This window comes from Artemia sp. Qi Xiang Cuo, chromosome 19, assembly GCF_049724085.1.
Source record: "Artemia sp. Qi Xiang Cuo chromosome 19, ASM4972408v1, whole genome shotgun sequence".
Classification (NCBI taxonomy): domain Eukaryota; kingdom Metazoa; phylum Arthropoda; class Branchiopoda; order Anostraca; family Artemiidae; genus Artemia; species Artemia sp. Qi Xiang Cuo.
In genome coordinates this window covers 36,204,142-36,225,925 of record NC_142812.1, presented here as the reverse complement: position 1 = coordinate 36,225,925, position 21,784 = coordinate 36,204,142, and the positions used below count along the sequence as shown (strand labels likewise).

The 21,784-nt window shown below is 35.8% G+C and overlaps 1 protein-coding gene across 5 annotated transcripts in view; it reads right to left on the bottom strand.

The window, feature by feature from the left end:
- Positions 1–18,447, bottom strand: part of LOC148940791 (uncharacterized) — a 111,664-nt gene extending 93,217 nt beyond the window's left edge. For 3 of the 5 annotated variants that reach the window (XM_089105575.1, XM_089105571.1, XM_089105574.1), the window contains exon 1: positions 18,363–18,437. The gene's annotated coding sequence lies outside the window, so the exon portion shown is untranslated. Of the gene's footprint in view, positions 1–13,134; positions 13,281–18,362 lie in introns of all 5 variants that reach the window. The other 2 variants (XM_089105573.1, XM_089105572.1) reach the window with 2 other exon arrangements.
- Between the last annotated feature and the right edge of the window lie 3,337 nt (positions 18,448–21,784).

Genomic DNA, 21,784 nt, shown 5'->3' with positions numbered 1-21,784 from the left:
ACACATAAAACAACTAAAACGCACCAACAAAATTACACACACATAAAAAACTACACACACAAACAAAAACTAACCCAAACGCACAAAATAACAAACATATATAAAACTTACACACACACAAAAACTTACACACACACAAAAACTTAAACACACACAAAAACTTAAACACACACACACACACACAAACACAAACACACACACACACAAACACTTACACACACACACACACTTACAGACACACACACAAAAACTTAAAAACACACAATTATTTACACACACACAAAAACTAACACACACACAAAAACTTACACGCACACAAAATCATACACTCACCAAAAAACTTACACACACACACAAAAACTTACACACACACACAAACTTACACACACACAAAAAAAATAACAAGCAACTAAAAATACACACACACAAATAAACTTAAAAAAACACAAAAAATTACACACACACAAAAACTTACACACACACAAAAACTTACACACACACACAAAACTAAAACACACAAAAACATAAAAACACACACAAAAACATAACACACACACAAAAACTTACACACACTCTAAAGCAAAAACAAAAATACAAAAAAAAAAACACACAGACTTAATAACTCAAAAACACAAACACATACATAGACACACACAAAATTACACACACACACAAACATACACACACACACACAAAAAAATACACACAAACACAAAAACATACACACACACACAAAAACTTACACACACACAAAAACTTACACATAAAAACTTACACACACACAAAAACTTACACAAAAACAAGAAATTACACGCAAACAAAATCTTAAAAAAAAAAAAACAAATAATAGATAAAACACAAAATTACACACACACAAAAACTTACACACACACAAAAAAAAAAAACTAAACACACAATAAAAAAAACACAAAAAAAAAACCACACGCAACAAAAAATACACAAAAAAAAAAAATTAAACCAACACAAAAAAATTAAAAAAAAAAAAAACTAAAATACACAAACAAAACAAACACACACACAAAAACTTACACACGCACAAAAAAACTTACACACACACAAAAAAAACAAAAGAAACTACTTTATATCGGAATGAGCTGTGTATCATGAGAGGAGATGGCTATCCTTTTCAAATCATGTTTTTTTTGTTTTTTTTCCCAGAGCAGATAGAGTATTGATGGTAAATTTTATTTGGATAGATTGTTTTAACAATATCAAATTTCCATCATCTATGTCATGTGACGTTTTAGATTGTAAATATCTTATACTAATATAAGATATGCTATGGGCCCGAGAAGCTCTGCGGGCAGTGTTTTCAAGTGGTGAATCACATTCTGTAACTGCCAAATAAAAATCACTTGGTTTATTGGCATTATAGGTAGTTGCATTACAGTGATGGCACATAATCCAGTTTGTCTTGTTGGACTAGCTGTTCAATCGTTGGCCTTATTACCGTACCCCAAATAATCTAAACCTGCAGCGATAGCAATTTTGTAGCAATAAACTGTACTCACGGGTAGGATTCTTCCCAATCATAGCGAGGTAAGTATTCTCCCACTGATCACATTTATCATAGTGACATTGGAGCACAGGTGCCCTCTAGGGTGAGAGTCACACACCTCTTCAAGATATGAATTACATCCTTTAATTTGTACTGCATAGCCTCTATGGAATTTACAGGGATTAAATAACTTATACTTTTCACTATAGTCATGTTTAATTGTACAATTCTCACATTGAGTCCAACAGTCAAGAGTGTACATGCACAATGGACATGTATAGAACATTTTCTGGTTTCCGATGTCACTTGTCTCACTCACAGCTAAAACGAAACTGAGCGTCCTCGCTCGATAAATTCAATGCGGGGAAATGTGGGAAGAGGAGTAAATCTGTGACGTTACCTCTTTTGAATAACGGGGGAGCCATCTACATTGAATCTATTGGCATTGTTTTAAAAAGTATATCCACGATATGATTCTGTTTTGTTTCAATTAATATATCAATAAATTGACTATAAGCACTTGAATCACAGTTCAAAAGTTTCATACAATAGTCGAATGGGGGAGACTCACTTTTCATTATATTTTCAAGTTTTCCCTGACATGAGAATATCCTACATTGAAGAGATAACTCGAGAAAGTCGTCATCTAAAATGAAATGTTTTTCGATATACACTAGATTTGATCTAATTCTCTCTTTCTCAAATTTATTCATTTTTCAATCCTTTCACTTCGACTGCTGACTCTAGACTGACCCTGATTCGTTAGCCCTAACCAGAAAAGAAAGAAAACATTTTCGATTTCGAAACAATTTTATTGAATAATTACAACAACATCAATAATACAGAGCATGTACAATTAGCGATACTGTTTATTGTCTTCAATATGTTTCACCAATGCACTTAAAGCACATTGAAGTCTATTCACATGTGCTATATCAACTTTTGCGGCAAAACATAATTGATGCTCCATTTTAAATTTGCTCAAGGATATCACATATCTTGCATATACTGCATCCCATTCCAGACAAAGACGTGATCATTTCGTGATTTCCACCGCAAGGTTTGGTGCTCTTGTATTATTATCATCAACTCCACGATCAACTTCTAATAGGGTAAACATTCCACTCATCGACATAAACACAAATATATATTCAAATGAGTAAAGTCAAACTGTTCTTCTTCTTCTCACTCCATTGAATTCTGTTCACAGACTAATAAAATGTTAGCAAAAAACCCGTTCCTTATATTCCCTCCGTCGCTAATATGTAACCAACCCTCTGATTGGCTGAGAAAGGGGATGTATCCGACTCGGTGATTGGCTGAGAAGGAAACACGTGATCTAACTGTTTCCTGGAAACTCATAACATTCGCGTCGAGCATGTACAGTCTCACTGACAAAAACCATAAAACAGACATAAATTGCTGTTGATATCCATAAAGATGAGAAAGTTCCTGTTTTTCCATTATCACTAACAAAAGGCATAAAACAGACATTAATTGCTGTTAACATCCATCAAAGTGAGAAAGTTCCTGTTTTTTCATTCTCACTGACAACGAACCATAAAACAGGAACATAAATTGCTGTTGACATCCATAAATGTGAGAAAGTTCCTGTTTTTATCATTCTCACTGACAAAAACCATAAAACAGACATGAATTGCTGTTGACATCCATGAAAAACATCCAATAAATTGACCAACACACATAACCATCCAAGAAAACAACCATAAAAGTGAGAAAATTCATGTTTTTTAAGTGAGAAAATTCCTGTTTTTTCATTCTCACTGACAAAAACCATAAAAACATCAAATAAATGTGAGAAAGTTCCTGTTTTTTCATTCTCACTGACAAAAACCATAAAACAGACGGGAATTGCTGTTGACATCCATGAAAAACATCAAATAAATTGACCATCGACCTTGGAAAAAGAGGTCATTGACCCCATTAACCACGTGTTCTCCCTAGGGACTCTATACCCATATATGCTGCCCCGTTCGGACCTCCTGAGGCCTTTCTACTCAAGGCAAGCTAAAGTTAAGTTTGCATTACAAAGACCTGCCCTTCGGAAGGGGTGTATTAGTATTAACATAGGTTAAGATCAACAAATTTTGAAGTCTATTTTTGGATTTAAGCAGTCAATCAAACATTTGGTGAACTTCTAATTGTTTATAATAGTAGAATGAGATAACCTTTAGATGCTAATTATTATTTGGACCTAATATTACGTAAACGCGCAATGCTAATAAATGTAATATCACCGATGAAAATCATCGAGAAATAAGCTGCATAATCTTAAGGATTTTAGTAACAGCATAGCTTATTCCAAGAAAAAGACAAAAAAAATCTGTAACGTGCGAAGCGTAAGTCTTGTATCAAACTATTTTTTATTATTTTATATAGTAACGTTACATTAACGTGAGTTTTTTTCTTAAGTCGGATGTCAAAAACTAACTTGAGCAATTCCTTTTTCAGATGCATTATATGTTGATATCGTCTATGCTAACTCAAAATTCTAAATCGGCCATCATTTTCCATGTAACCAAGCATCTTCGAATCGCAAATTTTTGTATTTGGCGCAGTTTTATTTTGAAAAGACGAAATTTCACAAATAAAAGGAAAATAGTCCATTTTTCTTTGAAGCTTTAGGAGATAATCAAAACTTGCGGGGAGTTTTAATCATCATGCAGATGGGTGGGGACTCTATCAGAGCCTAAAATATTCTTTTGGCAAATACGAAGAAACATCATTCTATTCCCGTTGGCCATTCTACATACCTGTTTGAAATTGTAAACCTTGTGTTTATTATTTTTAGGTCTAATAAACAAGGAACATAAATGATCTGTACCCAGGGATTTCCAGTTGAAATTTCTATTTTTCAAACTAAAATCTGGCTAGAAAGACATCCTTATGTTTAATTCCTTGATAAGATCATTTCATAGCCACAGAAACTGTTTTTCTAAGACTATCTTTAAATGCAGGGCCGGATCGACTAGGTGCGGGCCCCGATTGGATTTTTTCACGGGACTCTTTTGCGGGGAAATATTTAAGGATATATATATATATATATATATATATATATATATATATATATATATATATATATATATATATATATATATATATATATATATATATATATATTTACATAGTACCAGGAGAACAACGGCTACGTGGCAGGCTTTTATATATTGATTCTCATTGTCACTTGTGTTTTATCCAGGCTGCTGCCCTACTGAAGCAACAGGTTGATTTAAATCACCTCAACTTCTTGTATTTTCTTGTAACCTTTAGCATAGTTGTTTGTGTCTGGCAATATCTTCCAAGACATCCATTGGGTTACGAGAGTCTAAATGTACATTTGGCAATGTGAATGTGGTTTAAAATCACATTTAGCGGTTTGTAATGGATGTGCCCCTAAATTAACTTTGTGGTAAATTTGTCCAGCTACTTTGAAGCTGAAAACATTATGACCATTGATGATTTGATTATCGCTTACAGTGTACGTGAGAGCGAAAAATGAGTTCAAGTTTGGTATTTATTTGTGGAACTGTTTAGAGTACAAGGGATGTCCTATAATAGGCCAAACTAATTCATTTGTAAATTATGGTGGCAGCAATGTAGTTCGCCCTTGCAGGCAGCTACCCTCAAACAAATTATATTTGTTGGCTACATTTCCTGTGGGAAAATGGTGGACTCCACCGTGAATACATACAACGTTGGAGGGTCCCAACGATTTGTAATTAACACTTGATGCTATCAAAGACTGTGACGGCGTTGTTCTTTTAACTTGATATTTCTTTCTTCTTCACTTTCATTTTTGACTCATTCTAATGGCATTTTTCACTGTCATTTTCGACACGTTCTGACTCCCGTTGTTGTTTGCAATTCTCACTGCCGCTTATCTTTTAACTGCATTTTTATTTATTTTTGCTGTCGTATGTCTTCTAACCACATACTTCTGTAATCTTCATTTTCCTTTTTGATTCGTTATAATTCTCGCTGCCACTTATCTTTGAACAGCATATTTATGTGTTCTTCAATTTCGTTGTTGACTCGTTGTAATTGTTGTTTTGGCAAGCATTTTAATTACATATTTCTTTGTTCTTCATTCTTGTTAATCATTGCTTCAGATATTTTTTAATTGCCCATTGCCTTAGCTGCTTGTTGATTTTCACCCGTGTATTTACATCTCTCAGGTCGTTCTTTTTATCTTGTCGCATTTGATGGTCCAGTTTCTTCATTTGAGCTCCTATTTTTATCCCCTTTTGTCCTATTTTTGAGATTACGTTAATTTCTTTTTTTGTATATTATTTCAATATTCGTTCCCTTATCGCCAACAGAGGAAACTGAATATGTGCTCATAATCATCTCCAAAACAATATGTTTCTTGGATAAAACATAAGATACCATGCTAGAAAACAGATACTCTTGTTGTGACTACAAAAGTTTTGGTGGAGATCTTATTCAAACGCTTTTCACCAAATATCTATCTATCTATCTATATATGTATTTATGTATATATATATATATATATATATATATATATATATATATATATATATATATATATATATATATATATATATATATATATATATATATATATATATAAAAAAATTATGAATCCATACACGCACAGAATATGTACATATATTGGTAGAAAAAGTTGTAAGAGATGGCTGGCACAGAAAGAAAAAAAAAATAGACAAGAGCACACAGAACGACTCTAGAAATATTGGAATTAATAAAAAAAGGGTACTGGTGCAGTATGTGGACACTGCTAAAGAAGTCAAGTTTGGTTAATGCTAATGAAATAAAATAGGATGAATATATAATAGTTTATGGTATTATTGCATTATGCGGACACCGCTATATCCTGTATCAAGGAAACGAGAGACGAAACCGGCCAAACGGGTTATTTGCAAGAGACCGCTATAGAGAAATGGAATGCAAAGCGTAGTTTTCATTGCGTTTAAGATATTTAAACTGTTGGTTTTTGGGGTTTAGGGGGGAGGGAATAACCTAACCTAACATAGGTACCTTTCCCCTCTTAAACCCCCAAAAAACAATCGGTTAAATTTTGTAACTCATTGAGAAACCACGGCTTTGCTGTCATTTATGGATAGCGGTCTCTTGAGAATAGCCTGTTTGATGGGTTTTTCGTGAGTGGTTTCCTTGTACAATATATAGCAGTGTCCACATAATGCACCAGGGCCAAAAAAAGTCTAGAGGCTGAGAGGAAAAATTAGCCGGAAACCAACAGTGCCGAAACCCATATGCGATGAAGGTGAAAAATTGTCGGTGAGTTGGTGACCTTATAAGAACTAGTACATTACGTTAAACTGACATACGTCTTGGGTACAAAAAAGATGATGGGTGAACTCAGCTAGACCCCGGCACCGCGCCGGCGGATCGATCGAACGCCGCCAACGAGAGGCCCGGTCGACCGTCGCCGAAGTGTCAGAGCGGTGGCGTTCGGTCGACTTTTAAATTAATTTTGTGGCAATTCTTTATTGCGTCAACCGCAAAGTCGGAGCTTTTGCTTCTCGTGTGGTTTAGTATTTGGTTTTCCTGATAAGAAATCAAGCAGGGCTTGCACTATCCCCGAATTGTCGGGTATTCCCCGGAAATCTACGCGTCACCCCGAAAAAAAATTTGGATCCCCGAATCCCCGAAAATCACGCAATCACGGTGCCACCCCTAGTGATTTATCACCAGTGACTTTCCCTGCCAAATATTACTTTGCATACCATAATTCTCCACTACTCTTTTGTTCGTTAATTGTCGTCTCTTTTGTTACTTTGCATAAAAACCAGACAGATGCAATATGCAATTGTAAATATTGCAATATACACAGTTCTTCATATGTTGACAGAAAAAAAGCATCGTCTTTATGAAATGAGTTTAAATCATTTCGAATGCAGTTTCCCAATCGCTATTTCTTACACCATTCGTAATCAAGAATTTTATTTTCAAGTGGAATAGAATTATAGAACGCATTCACTACTATACCAGCTTCAGCCTTCAGTTGGAGTTTGAAATTGACAGCAGACAGATTGTTTCTACAGCTGAATTGTTTTTTATTTTTTTTGCTGTTTTTAGATAAGATTTTCTTTTATGTTTAATACTCAATTGTTGAACGCCTGATAGAAAATACAATCTTCTTTCTGATACATTTTTACCCCCCCCCCCCAAAAAAAACTTTCTATTGAGACAAAATTTAGCTATAGGTTGGGGAATTAAAGATTGAAACAGAAGTTACCCCAAAAATATGATTCATAAATAAATTGTAAATTATTGCCTATAGGGGAGGGGGAAAGGGTGCAATCATTTTTATATGATAATACCTCATTTTTTTTACTGAAAGCAGGAATGCCAAAAAGTTAATTATTATTTTCATTTAAAGTGGAGACGGAAGAAAATGATATCAAATTCCCTGGAAAACCATTGAAATATTTTGATAAACCCTAGTCCCCCCATTAGGACTAGTTCATTATCTTGGGCACTTAGCAATTTCTCATTGACTACTGATCAAATTTTGCTTTTGTGTTTAGTCCCTTTTAACTAGTTTCTGTGTATACTAAATAATCCCTTAATGAATTAGTGACATTACTAAGTTTTCCAATACTTTGAGTTATATCTGAATAATTTTGACATTTTTTTTGTTGTCTTTGTACCCCTTTACTCATACCCTCAATTTTTTTTTCAAGGAACACTAAGCTGTTTAAAGTTATTTTTCGTGTTTGTTTGAACCATATAGTCAACTAGTTAATTATTAATTAAATTAATTTTATAATGTAAAGCTGAGATGGTATCCTATTAAGGTGGTATCCAGAGGAAGGGGGGTAGGGAGGTATTATATTTAAATGATCATATCTCGAAATTTTTTATTGAAAGCAGGGATGCCCAAGTTTTGTTTTTTTTATTTAAAGCAGAGACGGCATCCTATCAAGGTGGTATCCAGCGGGGGGGGGTAGTGAGCTATCATATTTAAATGATAATACCTCGATTTTTTTAAAAGCAGGGATGCCAATAAGTTTTTTTTTTTTTATTTAAAGCAGAGACGGTATCCTATCAAGATGGTATCCAGAGGGGGGCATAAGGAGTTATTATATTTAAGTCATAGTACCTTGATTTTTTTTTTATTGAAAGCAGGGATGCCAAAAAAGTTAAAAAGTTGACAAAAATTAACAAGATTTTCGTGAGTTATACTTGATACAACACGTTTATAGTTTTATCGTCCAAAGGGAAAGAGACATATGGGTTCAACCCGTTTTTTCTTTTTGATGAAACAGGTTTACTTTGAAAATATTCATTCAAAAGTACCAGGCAGATTCACACTAAAACGAATTGGTGTGACGACAGCGATATCGACATCCCCACCTAACGTTGCCCTCGAGAGACAATGGCGCCCTTGGTCCAGTGCCCAAGTTACATTAAAAGGCCAGGTAATAATAAAAGCTTTGAATTTGGGAGATTCAAGGATAAGTCTTTGACAGTCTTATGACCTCAGGGTACTAGATGTTGCAACGTTCTTACGTATATACAGTGGTTTAAAAATTTCGATCACCGCACAAATGATTACCAAAATTATGCACAAATATAAAAAATGTAATATTTGGAATTTTATAACACTTTTTTCAAAGCTTTGAAGAAAAGCAAAACAGGCTAAATACCCCTAACTGCGCTTGAAAGTTATTTTAAAAAGAAACTCTTTGGAGATTTCCAAGGATATGACCATAGCAGAAGCTTTGAGCCTGGGTGGGGATCAAAGAGGAGTCTTTGAGCATTTTGACCCCAGGTGACTTATTGTTACGACTTTCTTAAATTTGGTACTTTTTGTGAGCATTTGGAAATCAAAGCTAAAACTCAATAACTGATACTAAGTGTCCTAACATTTTGCTTGGATTAAAAGTGACGAATTAGGAAGAAAATGTCAACATCTTCCTCGAGCTACTTCAGTCTGCATATTATTTCATTTAGTTACATTTAAAACGGATGAGCTTTTCATTTTTTACCTAAGAAAATAGCTGGCATTTCATTTTTCTTCATACCGAATAAACTATTAAGTGTTTTTTGTTTCATTGTAATTGAAGTGTTCTCATGTGAAGTGTTCATCATGTATTTTTCAATTTGATAAATTTACTCCTTTTAGATGCAGTTTATAATTTGCCTGATATTATGTATTTATGAGTTTATAATTTGGAATGAATCCCCAAAAGAAAAATGAATAATATCCAAAAGAGCAGCCAAAAGCAATAAAAAAGCAGCAGTTCAGCCTTAGCCTACATGACATTATATTCTATAAGGAAGCCAAAAAAAAACTTTAAATGTTTTTTTTTAATTATTATTAAAAACCAGTTTCTAATACAAGAAGGCTTTTTAGGAATCCAAAAGAGCAAAAAAAAACTATCAATATCAAAGTCGTCCATTTCAACTGTTTTAAAGGTGACAAAACAGATATGGGCAAAGGGTATTATGAAAAAATTAAGCTTCTAAGATCAAAGTTATATTCGAAATTTTTACCCAGATAACTGACGAATTTTGTGATACGGTATTTGAAGTTTTGTATGCAGTAATGCTCGATGAAAAAAAAACTACTAATTTTGATAATTATTTGTGTTAAGGGTACATAGCTAATAGATACTTCAACTACTCGTATTATGCAAGGGTTCTGAAACGCCACAGCCATTTCATTTCTACCACATTTCTACTTCTCTTGATGAATAACGAACCTGTTCCCAGCCAGCGACTTGTGAATTTCTGAACTCATGAATAGGCTCGAATCTGTTGTAAATTTAAGCTGTGATTTGAGAAAGACTGATGAAAACATTAATGTTTGCGGTCAACATTGATCGCGACGGCAGCGCGGCCGACATCTTACCGGTGGCGCGGCGGCGGCACGCTGTTTTGGCCCCGCCACCACCGGTCTTCCCTCATCGGCGCGGCGCCGGGGTCTAAACTCATCTTAATAAAAATGAACTAATCTATTCAAGTATTAACTAAGCTGCAGTAAAAATAATGCAGCTTAGCTATTGTAGCTAGCAAATTGAATTATTTCTTCCCTCTTCCTAATTATTATTTGTTAGTTTTTGCCTTGCCTGCCTATGATACTGGATACTATCCATAGATGTAGGAGCAACATTGCGAAATAATAAATGTGATCATGAACTTGCCCAATATTTTCCGTAGTAAGTACAAATTTCTGTCGGAATTTTGGTTGGACACTTTTAACGTTCAGAAAAACAACAATTTAAACACGGATATATAAGTAACAGGAACCTATCCCAATTTTTGCCAAATAAATTTTGAGCCATAATAAAAATCGACTATAAAACTCACAAAAAGCAGAGTCATGGGCCCAAAGTCACCCTCCCCTAAACACACACTTGACTACTAAATAAACACATAGGGGGTCTATTATAATGAAGTTAATGGTATTAAATTGTTACCAAATAATGTTTACCTTCTTTTTTGCTAAACTCATTAGTAAATTGATTAGTAAGGTTCAAAGCGTTGTAATACAAGCGGATGATACATGAAGGCAACCTTTTTCCAAATATTACGGACACAGTGAAAACCAGCAAGAATCCATCATTGGATTCAAATAAATAAAAGAAGACAACCGTGCAGTTTTAAGGTTGACAGAAGAAGAAAAAATAAATTTTGATAATCACGTGTTATAGCGACCCCACCCAAGAAGTGAAGTTAGGTTAACCCTGATGAAATATACCAAAATATGAGAAAATGTAATACTTTAGCAACAAAATTATGGAAAATACAAAAGAGAATTATGGAAAGCAGGCCGCCAATAACGCATTATATTAAATACCTAAACTAACCACTAAATATTTAATAAAAATATGCCTGCATATTTACCGTTTATCTCCCTCAGGCTAACCTGATTATCTCCTAATGGACACAGAAAACCGGTTTCATCAAACAGTTCGTGGAAACGAACTGTAAGGATCGACCCGGTTCAATAGTAACCGAAGCAGCACTTTCCCATTATGTGGACACCTCAGCCATAGACAGTCGAATGAATGCAGTGATGGAGACTCGTAGAGCGGGTAATTGTTATCTAAATTGATCAAAGAGCGTGGTTTCTCATTGAATTTACAAAATTTAAACTGTTGTTTTTTTTTTGTGGGGGGGGGGGGGGGTTAGGGGGAGTTACGTATTTAATATATGCAATGCTCCCCCCCCCTAATGTGCAAACATATAGCCCGAATTTGTTTATAGCTACTATATATTCATCCTATTTTGTTTTATTTCATTAGCATTAACCAAACTTGACTTTTTATAGGTGTCCACATAATGGGAAAGTACCACCAAAACTCTAAAAAACGGAATTTTAATACAAATAGTTACATAAAAAAATCGCACTTTTATGCTGATTTTAAATATATATGTTTCATCAAGTTTAGTTCAACCCATGCAAAAAATTACGAGCCTGAGAAAACTTGCCTTATTTTCGAAAAAAGGGGGAACACTACTTAAAAATCATAGAATCTTAATGAAAATCACACCATCTGATTCAGCGTACCAGAGAACCCTACTGTAGGGGTTTCAAGTTCCTATCTGTAAAAATGTGGAATTTTGTATTTTATGCCAGAAGAAACATCATGGATGTTCACGGACGGTGGATCTTTCCATCCTACGTGGGAGGATCTTTCCATGAGGGATTTTTCATGGGGGAAGAGAATTTCCATTATGGGGCTACATCAGAGCCCCATAATGAGCTACATCAAAACTTAAAACGAATAGAAATTATTACGTATATGACGGGTTTCGCCCCCTCGTCAATACCTCACTCTTTACACTAAAGTGTTTTAGTAATTTAAAAAGAGCTATTTATTCTAATTAAACGGCCTTTGTGATTCAAGGGTCATTCTTAAAGAATTAAAAAAAAATCGAACTTTAGCGTAAAGGGAGAGGTATTGACGAGGTGACAAAGCCCCTCATATACGTAATAATTTCTGTTCGTTTTACGTTTCAATGTAGCTGCTTACTTTCAGTTGAAAAAACTTGTTTTTTTTATTTAATCACAGATCAAGAACAAAGTGTGGGCGCTATAACACGTAAGTACCCAAATTTTATAATTCGTATGTAGAACACGGTTCAAACCAAGATAATGTTTGGTTCTACATAAAGGTGAATAACAGGGAAAAAATCGATTGAGAACCTTAATAAAGGACATAGATGGCAATGTCATGTCCCATGTACACAATGAAAAGTGTAAAAATTATAAATATCAAGCACAGTTTATAGAATTATCCAGTAAGTTTATCGCAGATCATTTCTGGTCTTCATTCTCGGTACGAACAAAAAGCTCCTCCCACTTATTTCTACATTAGCGGGTTAGTATGTTTCCGTCAATCAATGAGAAATGGTTACAAAGTGCATTATTCGTAATAGCAGGTTTCCACTTGTTTCATGTCCAAGAGAAATCTGACTTGTCTACCCGTGAAAAGATCTAATGCCGCTCATGTTTATATCTGCAAAAACGTTCTCTGGAGCACTCGCACCTTGGTTCGGGTTTTTATAATGGGTGAGATAGGGTATGATCATACTGCTAATTCTATAAACTGTGATATCAAGAGACAGTGACATACCCTTTGGTGGAATGGTTTAGCTTATTAACTACTTCAAAAAGTCATCAGCAGGGGCAACCAAATACGCTTGGTAGAGTCACGCCATGCTTGGCATACTTTCACCGCATTTGCCACCTGGGGCACGTGATTTTTTGAAGACAGTGACCCTTCGGAAGAATAAGGATTTAACTAATTGCATTTTGAAAATTTCTTTAAAAGGTACTAAATTATTATAGCTTTAATTTCTGAAAAGATTTTAAATGTAAAAATTGAGTAAAATAAAGATAAGGGCAAAAAAATGAAAGCTGTCCCCTTTCTGTTATTTGTTATCAGCAGCCCTTATCAGAGAAAAAATTTTGGAGCTCCTATTTCCACTCTCCGTGCTCATAAGGCTTGAAAACACTGTCTAAAAATATGCCAAAATACTGAAAAAAATACCAAAAAATTTTTTTCGAATACTCTTTCATGCTTGCATCTAGACACTAATTAAGCTAAACTTATTTAGGTCTGATGGGTACCCATGAGGCTGACCGTATCTCAAACACTAAGCTGTACGAAAATGTGGGTCAATCCTGCTTTCTAGGGCTATAATGAGAAAAAGGTTGAGACGACTAGGGCACGTTTTGCAGATAATAGATAGCCAAAGATCGTCCTTGTCGGGCAACCATCCAGAGCCAAACAAAAAGCAGGTCGCCCCCAAATGGGGTGGGAGGTCTCGTAAAGAAAGATCTAATCGGAAAGGGAACTTCTTGACAGGGTGCAAAAAGAGTGGCTTTGAATAGAATGGGATGGAGAAGGAGCCTGTGTAGCTATTTTGGCCTCAGCCGGCTTGGTGCAGCAGTGAGTTATTAGTAGTAGTCGTAGCATTTAGGCCCACTTCTAAAAGTTTCATGCATGTGGCACAACAACTTCGTAGTGGATGGAAGGTCGCCTCCGAATGGGGTGGGGGGGGGGTTCGTAAAGATAGATCGGTACTTATGTAGAAAGCGGTAAGTGTATTACGAAAATAGACACGCATTACCCGATACTTCTACGAGACGCTGTATAAAGACAGGCATTACAAATGGTTTCTCACTCCGGGAACTATATTTAAACTTTAGTTTTTTGGGGTTTAGGGGGACTGAAAGGTACCTAGGTTTGGTTAGGTTACGTATTTAATATATGCTATGCTTTACCCTCCACCCCCAATGTGCAAATGCATAGCCCAGATTTGTTTCTGAACTATTACATTTTCATCCTATTTTGTTTTATTTCATTAGCATTAACGAAACTTCAGTTTTCGCGCACTAACCGCTATCTATATAAGTACCAAGGGAGGCTTTGAATAAAAAGGGATGAAGAAGGAGCCTGTGTAGCTGTGTTGGCCTCAGGCGGCTTGGTGCAGCAGTGAGTTGTTAGTAGTAGTAGTAGTAGTATTTAGGCCCACTTCCAAAAGTTTTATGCATATGGCACAACAATTTCTTAGTGGCCAGTTTCCTTGACTACTGCCGGAAAACGGAGAGATTGCTTGAAAAGAAAGTCCGTTCGTCCTAAGACAAAATTGTTGATACCCCACCCCTTAAATTAAACATGCTACGAAATCATTTATGTTTTCTTATGTGAAAGTCAATTTAAGGCCAAACGCTCCCATCGTCATGCAAGCTAGTCACAATAAAGTTTACTCTACAACAAAATAAAAATTAAAACGGGCTAAGAAAAAAGAAGAAATAGGATGATAATATACAATTAAGTCCATGTTGACGCTTAGCTAAAGTCGTTTCTGGCAAAGATGGCTGAATAAAGGAAACATAAGCGACCGATCAAAAGTATACATGGACTGGGTATGGTTGACCACAAGGCAAAAGCAGGTGCGGATCCAGGATTTGTTTCACGGGAGGCGCAAAACAGGATCCGATAAACTTGCGTTAGGAGCAAGTTTATTTAGCGCGAACTTGGGTTAATTAAGTAAAATACACTACTTTAGACTACGTTAGGGGGCGCGCGCCCCCCTCGCCCCTCCCCTGGGGAAAAGAGACATATTTGCAAATTCCTTTCTTATTAGGGAGGCTAATCCGTAGACTTCATGACAAAACTTCAATTATAGTTAATAGCCATACCTTCCTCTCAGGGTTAATAGTGAGATAATTGGAGGTATTTTTTCGCGACAATTCCTTATACCAAACGATACGACATTAGAAATCGAAACAAAATATTCCATTCACTTTTTTAGGCTGACAGGTGTTTTAACAGTCATACGCAGTTTCTATATCAATCGATAGAAAACCATAAACTAAAATGGAAACGTAGCATCACTTACTGGGGCTGATACATAGCTATGGTCAAAGTTAAAAGCTTTTCATATTGAATTTTCATCTGTATTAAGCATAACCACTATCTATATTGAACTTAATTTCTGCTGGAAACCACAAGCACAAGGTTAATCGATTATTATATTTTAAAAAATACTTAAGACTAGTGATGTTTTCAAATAGGGCTACTGACAATCCTCAAAATACTTATTGGCTACAAAGGCAAACTGAATAGGTTTGTTTTAGTTTTTGATTCTTTGCGATTGAGAAAAAAAAATGAGAAAAAATATACCTTATTTCATTAAAAAATATATCCTACAAGGACTCAATTTTAGTAACTCTATTCACTAGGCAAGTATTCTATTTTATCAGATTTTACTTACTCATTTGTTTGTAGTCATTATGGGGGTTAGAATATGGTATCTGAAACTAGTAGGAAAGGTCTACTAATTTAGGTAGTCTTAGTGTAAGATACATTTTCTAAACTAGTTAAGGTAGAATAACAACCCAAAATTCTTATTTATTCATATGAAAAAAAAAACTCTAAGCCTATTTGACGATCTTATTTGATTCGCTTCAGTTTAATTGAATTCCAACCCCCCTTCGTCCTCCCTCATAACGCCTGGATACAATCGACTAAAGGTCAAGTTTTTACAGCTAAACCCTAAGTTCACTGGCTCTACTGCTGTTTTTTCTTTGTTTTTAAATTGATATTGTAAACCAACTGTTGATAAGAAAAGCACAGGACAGAGTGCATACCAACAAGCAAAACAAAGCTTTTCTGATAAGAATAAAGTAAGAAACAGAAGCGCATCCAGGATTTTTGTTCGGGGGGGGATTTACTGATTTTCTTTCTTTTAGGGGGGGGGGTACACAAAAAACGCATACAAAATTTGTTTATGTCCATTTTTGTTACGTTTTTACGAGTCAAACAAACATTTCGGGGGGGGGGGGTTCAAACCAGGTAACCCCCCCCCCGGATACGGCCTTGGTAAGAAAGTTTTTTTTAACGGAGCTAGTTTGGACGAGGAGCCTTGCACGAACAATAACCTAATCGGAAGTGAAAATCACTCTTTTAGGGTGTGAGTTTTCATTTGCTTTAAGCTTCAGTAGTTGGCAACTTCGGCAGAAGTGCATTGAACACAACGAACAGGGTTGCCAAATTGCACGCTTTCGAGCGAAATGCACTCTTTTTTTTACCTCAGAGAGGATGCGTGCAAATTTTTTGACTTGCACACTTTTTAGCAAGGGCGGATCCAGGATTTTTTTTGGGGGGGGGGGGCAAAATAGGTTGATCGGATAAACTTGCGTTAGGAGCAAGATTAATTGACGCAAACTTGCGTTAATTAAGTAGTTTATACTACTTTAGAGTACGTTAGAGGGGGCCCGTCGGCCCCCCCCCTCTGGATCCGCCACTGCGTTTTAGGCCTTTATTTGCGCTCTTTTTAAACTTTGGCACTTGGCAACCCTGGGTTCTATGCCTGGGCAGAGATGTAAAAACAATTCTTACTCCATAATGTGCAGAATAATTGTAGTTCACACATTTTAAAAAATTAAGAAAAAATGAACAAATTCAGCAATCTTTTTGTACATAGCCTAGTGCTATCCTATATCTGACCCATGGGCGCCCATAAGCTGAACTTTAGGGAGGGGGGGCTTACCTCGTCTAATCGGCACTTCCAATGCTGTACAATAGAAATCTCAAAACAAAAATATAAAATATAAGGCATCATCATTCAGCTAGGGGGGCTGCAGCCCCCCATATGGGTGACTATGATCTGACCCCATTAGGAAGCGGGGGCTGTGACGCAACTACAATGGTAATTACTAGGCCCTATTATAGCAATTTGAAAAACGCATTGAGTGGAGAATCAAATAGTGCATCTCTTTTTTTCCTAGGCTATCGGATCTGTGCCTTGTACTGTACCTTATCCCCCCTCTCCCCAGAGGCACTGACCTCTTATGAACTTAGATAAAAATGTGTGGTGCAACAGTGAAACTTTTAAAAATAGATCTACAGCACAAAAGAGGCCGAAAGAAGTGTTTTGAGCCTCGTAACTTTGCGAAATCTTAATTTATAAGGATTTAAAGAATTTGGAAAAGTGTCAGCGTAGTCTACCTTATCAGTGGTGTCAATAAGGGGACTGCAAAATGTATTTCTGAGTATCTAGGGGGGGGGGGGTTTCATAAGCCCATTTTTAATCTTTTCAATGAAAACACCTCGCAAAAAAAGTATTTTTCAAATAATTCCGGCCCCTCGTTGTCTCTTTTCTAGAGCCCATTCTTCTTCGATACAATAGGCCTAACCTAGTCTACCATTCATCAGTTTGGTCTCAGATGAATTACTGTCGTTTGTACTTGGTTAATTTTCAATAGCCTAAGATAAGAAGCTTTGGTAAATTTTTCGTTATTCATATTAGCTTATTGACTTACGAATAAGTAAACACACCACTCGATGCCTTTTTTATGCTCTTTCCAAATATGATTTTGGTAAAGTTCTACCAAATCATATTATTGAGTTAGGACAAAAGTGAATACACTATTCGATGCCTTTTTTTTATGCCGATTACGAATATAATAATCATTTCTATCGGAAATGAATTTACCCCCCCCCCCCCCTATATATGCCAATTCAGGGTTAGGTTAGGTTGGGTTAGGTATATATAGGGGAGGGGGGCTGAAATTCATTTCCGATAGAAATGATTATTAGGCTATATTCGTAATCAGCATAAAAAAGGCATCGAATGGTGTATTCACTTTATTCCTAACTCAATAATATGATTTGGTAGAACTTTACCCAAATATATACCCTGAATTGGTATATATAGGGGTGGGGGCATCGAGTCGTATGTTTACTTTATTCGTAAGTCAATAATATGAATAACGAAAAAATTACCAAAGCTTTATTTCAGGTTATATGAATATATTAAGTAACAATCTAAAATATTTTAAGTAACTTACTTTTATTTATTGGTTTAATATCCAAATATCACGGGTAATCCATAATACATTAATATCCAATCTATGCGACTCCATTGAGTACTCGATACTAACTAAGGGTAAAATCTGTAGAATGTTTGAGCAAGCAAAACTCCAAGTGTCTCGGAGCAGGAGAAACACTTCGGGCTATAAAAACTTATTTCGGATTTGGTGAGCTTAAAAGAACGGTCATCCAGGGGTTCTACTTCTACGGAATAACAATTAGTCGGCTCTTCCGCAAACAAATTGAGGCGGATAATTTGTGCAAATTATGAACAGTTAAAAAAAGTGGGGTAAGTTTTGTTCAGGAAGGCGAAGAGCATACTTTGGTTCTTCGGTCACACTGTAGCTAGATACATAATTATATATGTAGACAGATATATAATTTACATACTGTGTTCGGTCATAACAACATTGTTCAACCTGGTAGCATTGCCATTGGACCTTCCAACTATGCTGAACCAAATGCCTATCTCATTATATTGATTCGGTGTCCTTGGGTAAAAAGGCATGGAAGGGGGGCTAGTTGCCCTCCATTCTTTTTGGTCACTTAAAAGGCACACTAGAACTTTAATTTTCGTTCGAATGGCCCCTGCCTCGATATTTTACATCTGTTGGCTTGACACAATCCCCCCTGGAAAAAAAAAACACAGAAAAAACAACAACAACCGATAAACTCGCATTAGCGATCTTTTTAGAAATACCAAATTCCACATTTCTGTAGATAAGAAGTTGAAACCTCTACAACAGGATTTAGCTGATGGTGGGATTTCCATTGCTTGACTTTTTGAGGGTGTTTCGCCCTTTTGGAAAAATCAGGCAAATTTTCTCATGCTCATAGCTTTTGCTGGGTAAGATTAAACTTAATGAATTTTAAGTATTTGGAATCACCATAAATAGACATTTTGTTGGTGTAATGATTTTTGTTTAAATTCTTTCTTTTATAGTTTCAGTTACTATTGGTCTGAGTCGATCCTTACCTACAATTCATTACCACGAACTGTTTGAAAAACTGAAAATGGCTTTATAAAAAATATTTTTTATTAATGAATATTAATCAAGAAACAAGCAGAAATTAATTTAAAAACAAGACTAAACTAATTTTCCTCCCAAAGAAGTTTTAAAATGAACAGATATAAGAGGCAACACTCTCACATTGCCTATAGTAAAGAGCCATAAGGCTTTGATGTACTATCCCCCCCCCCCCCGCCAAGAGTCACATCATATAGAAGGAGTGGTCGTAGAAATTGTGGAAGGGTTTCATTCGATTGGAAATTGAAAGTTCTAAAGCTCTTTTTCTAAATAGTCAAAAATGATTGAAGGGCAACGACCCCCCTTCACCCCTTTAAGATACCCCCCTCAGCACTGATAAAAAATTTGAAATAGCTAGTTGTTCAAAATAGTCAAAAGATCCAGTGATCATGACCGGGGGATGACATGACCCACATAGCCCCCTAAGGCATGGATTGTAAATTATGCAATTTACCCATTGTTTCAATACAGGATTATGTTTTGGGAAAGAGGGGAATATTTGATCCTGGGTCGGTCCAAAAAGGCTATGGTTATTAGGGTAAAACTTTCAGGAATGTTGAGGGGGTGTTGCACTAAATCAAAATACATTATTTGCATGCAGGTTTTCAGGTCATAAAATTCAGATATATTCAAAAATTGTAAAACAATCAACGAAGAAAAACAGCTACAACTCATATTCACGAAGCAATTCAGGCGACGGAGTGCTTAGAATCTGATGTGTGTTTGAAAGCGACAACTTGTGAAATTTGTCCCCCAGTTTCTGTTTTTAGGTTTGAGATCTAAACCCTTCAATTTTGCATTTTTAAGAGGAAATTTGCCAGTTCTAAAACACTAATTGGGCTGGTCTTTCAATAAGGGATGAGCTGCTTACAAAAAATTCTGGCAAATTTTAAAGCAATAAATTTAGTTTTTTTTGTTTTTTTTGAACTGATTTTTTCTGGATTCTCTCTCGTTCGTATTCAACGGAATCAAAAACCAATACAATCTATGTCACTTCAAAACGGAAATGACGTAATAGGCTACCGGTTTAGTTGTAAAATTATTTAAATTAAAAAGTACACCTCAAACTGGACTAGGGTTGCCAAGAAAAAGAAAACTTATATAACATACAATAATTGGTTTTAAAAAATATCATTTTATCAATAGTCTTCAGGTCAGGCAACTCATACAAATTTAAAAATAAGAAGAAAAAATGTAGTCACAATTAAAAAAAGTCGCACTTAAAAGGCTTTAATTGTCCTCGGCCTCATCCGAATTTAAAGTATCTACTAGCATCGAATTCTGACTGAATGGATCTACTTGTTTCCATTTTTTGATAGCCCGAGTCAAATCGCTGCGGATCACCCAGTCATGTACTCCACTTGACGACCTGAGAACAAGTTGCATCGTTTTCATCAGAGACGAAACACTCAAGACATTTAACCTATTCCAGTTTTTAGTTTTGATGACCAACAAAATCAAGAACTGTCTCTCTGCTCCAGCACTTGAATGGGGCAAGCTGCAGAGAGTCAGAAAGAACTTTGGCAAGTATGGAAAAAGTTCGTTTCCAGCAGCGTCTTTAAAAAGGGACAAAGCTAACTAACAAACGTAACAGCTGTTATGAGAGTCTGGGAAAATTTTCTGACAACAAATTAAACCGGCATACCAGTCCTGATTTTAAATAGTTTGCCTTTCAAAGCGAGTATCAAGAAGAAGCCTAGAGAAAAGTAGAGATTTTTAAGCGCTAGGGTTGACGCGAAATCGAAAAATGAGAGCAATAGTAGCCATAATATCTAACATAATCGAAATCAGATTTGCAATGAATGGGCCCTAATTGTTTTACCGAATTCATGGAAAATAACAAAAGTTTTGTTTCCTACAAATCATGACATTTTACTAGATTTCGGGAAATTTACTAGATCCTCTAAATTTACTATTTTTTTTTTATTTTACTAGATCTAGTAAAATCCTACTGACGGTGGCAACCCTGCTTGTGGGTGCAACTGTAGCGACTTGCGACCACGACTGTTTGCGACTGTGGCTATTTGTGTCTCTGACTACTTGCAACCACGACCTATTTTGACCTTGACTACTTACGACTGCAACCAGTTGCGACAAAGATTACTTGCGTCTGAACTGTAACTACTTGCGACTGTGAATGCGACTACTTGCGAATTCTTGCTACTTTGACTACTTACGACAGCAGTCACTTGCAACTGTGGCTTCTTGCTACTCCAACAACTTGCAACTGTGGTTATCAGTGACTGCGACTACGACTAATTGCAACTGATGCTACTTGCGACCATGGCTACTTGCGAGTGCGACTAACTACAACTGCAACTATTTACGATTACGATGGGGACTGCTTGTCACTACGAGTGCTTACGACTGCG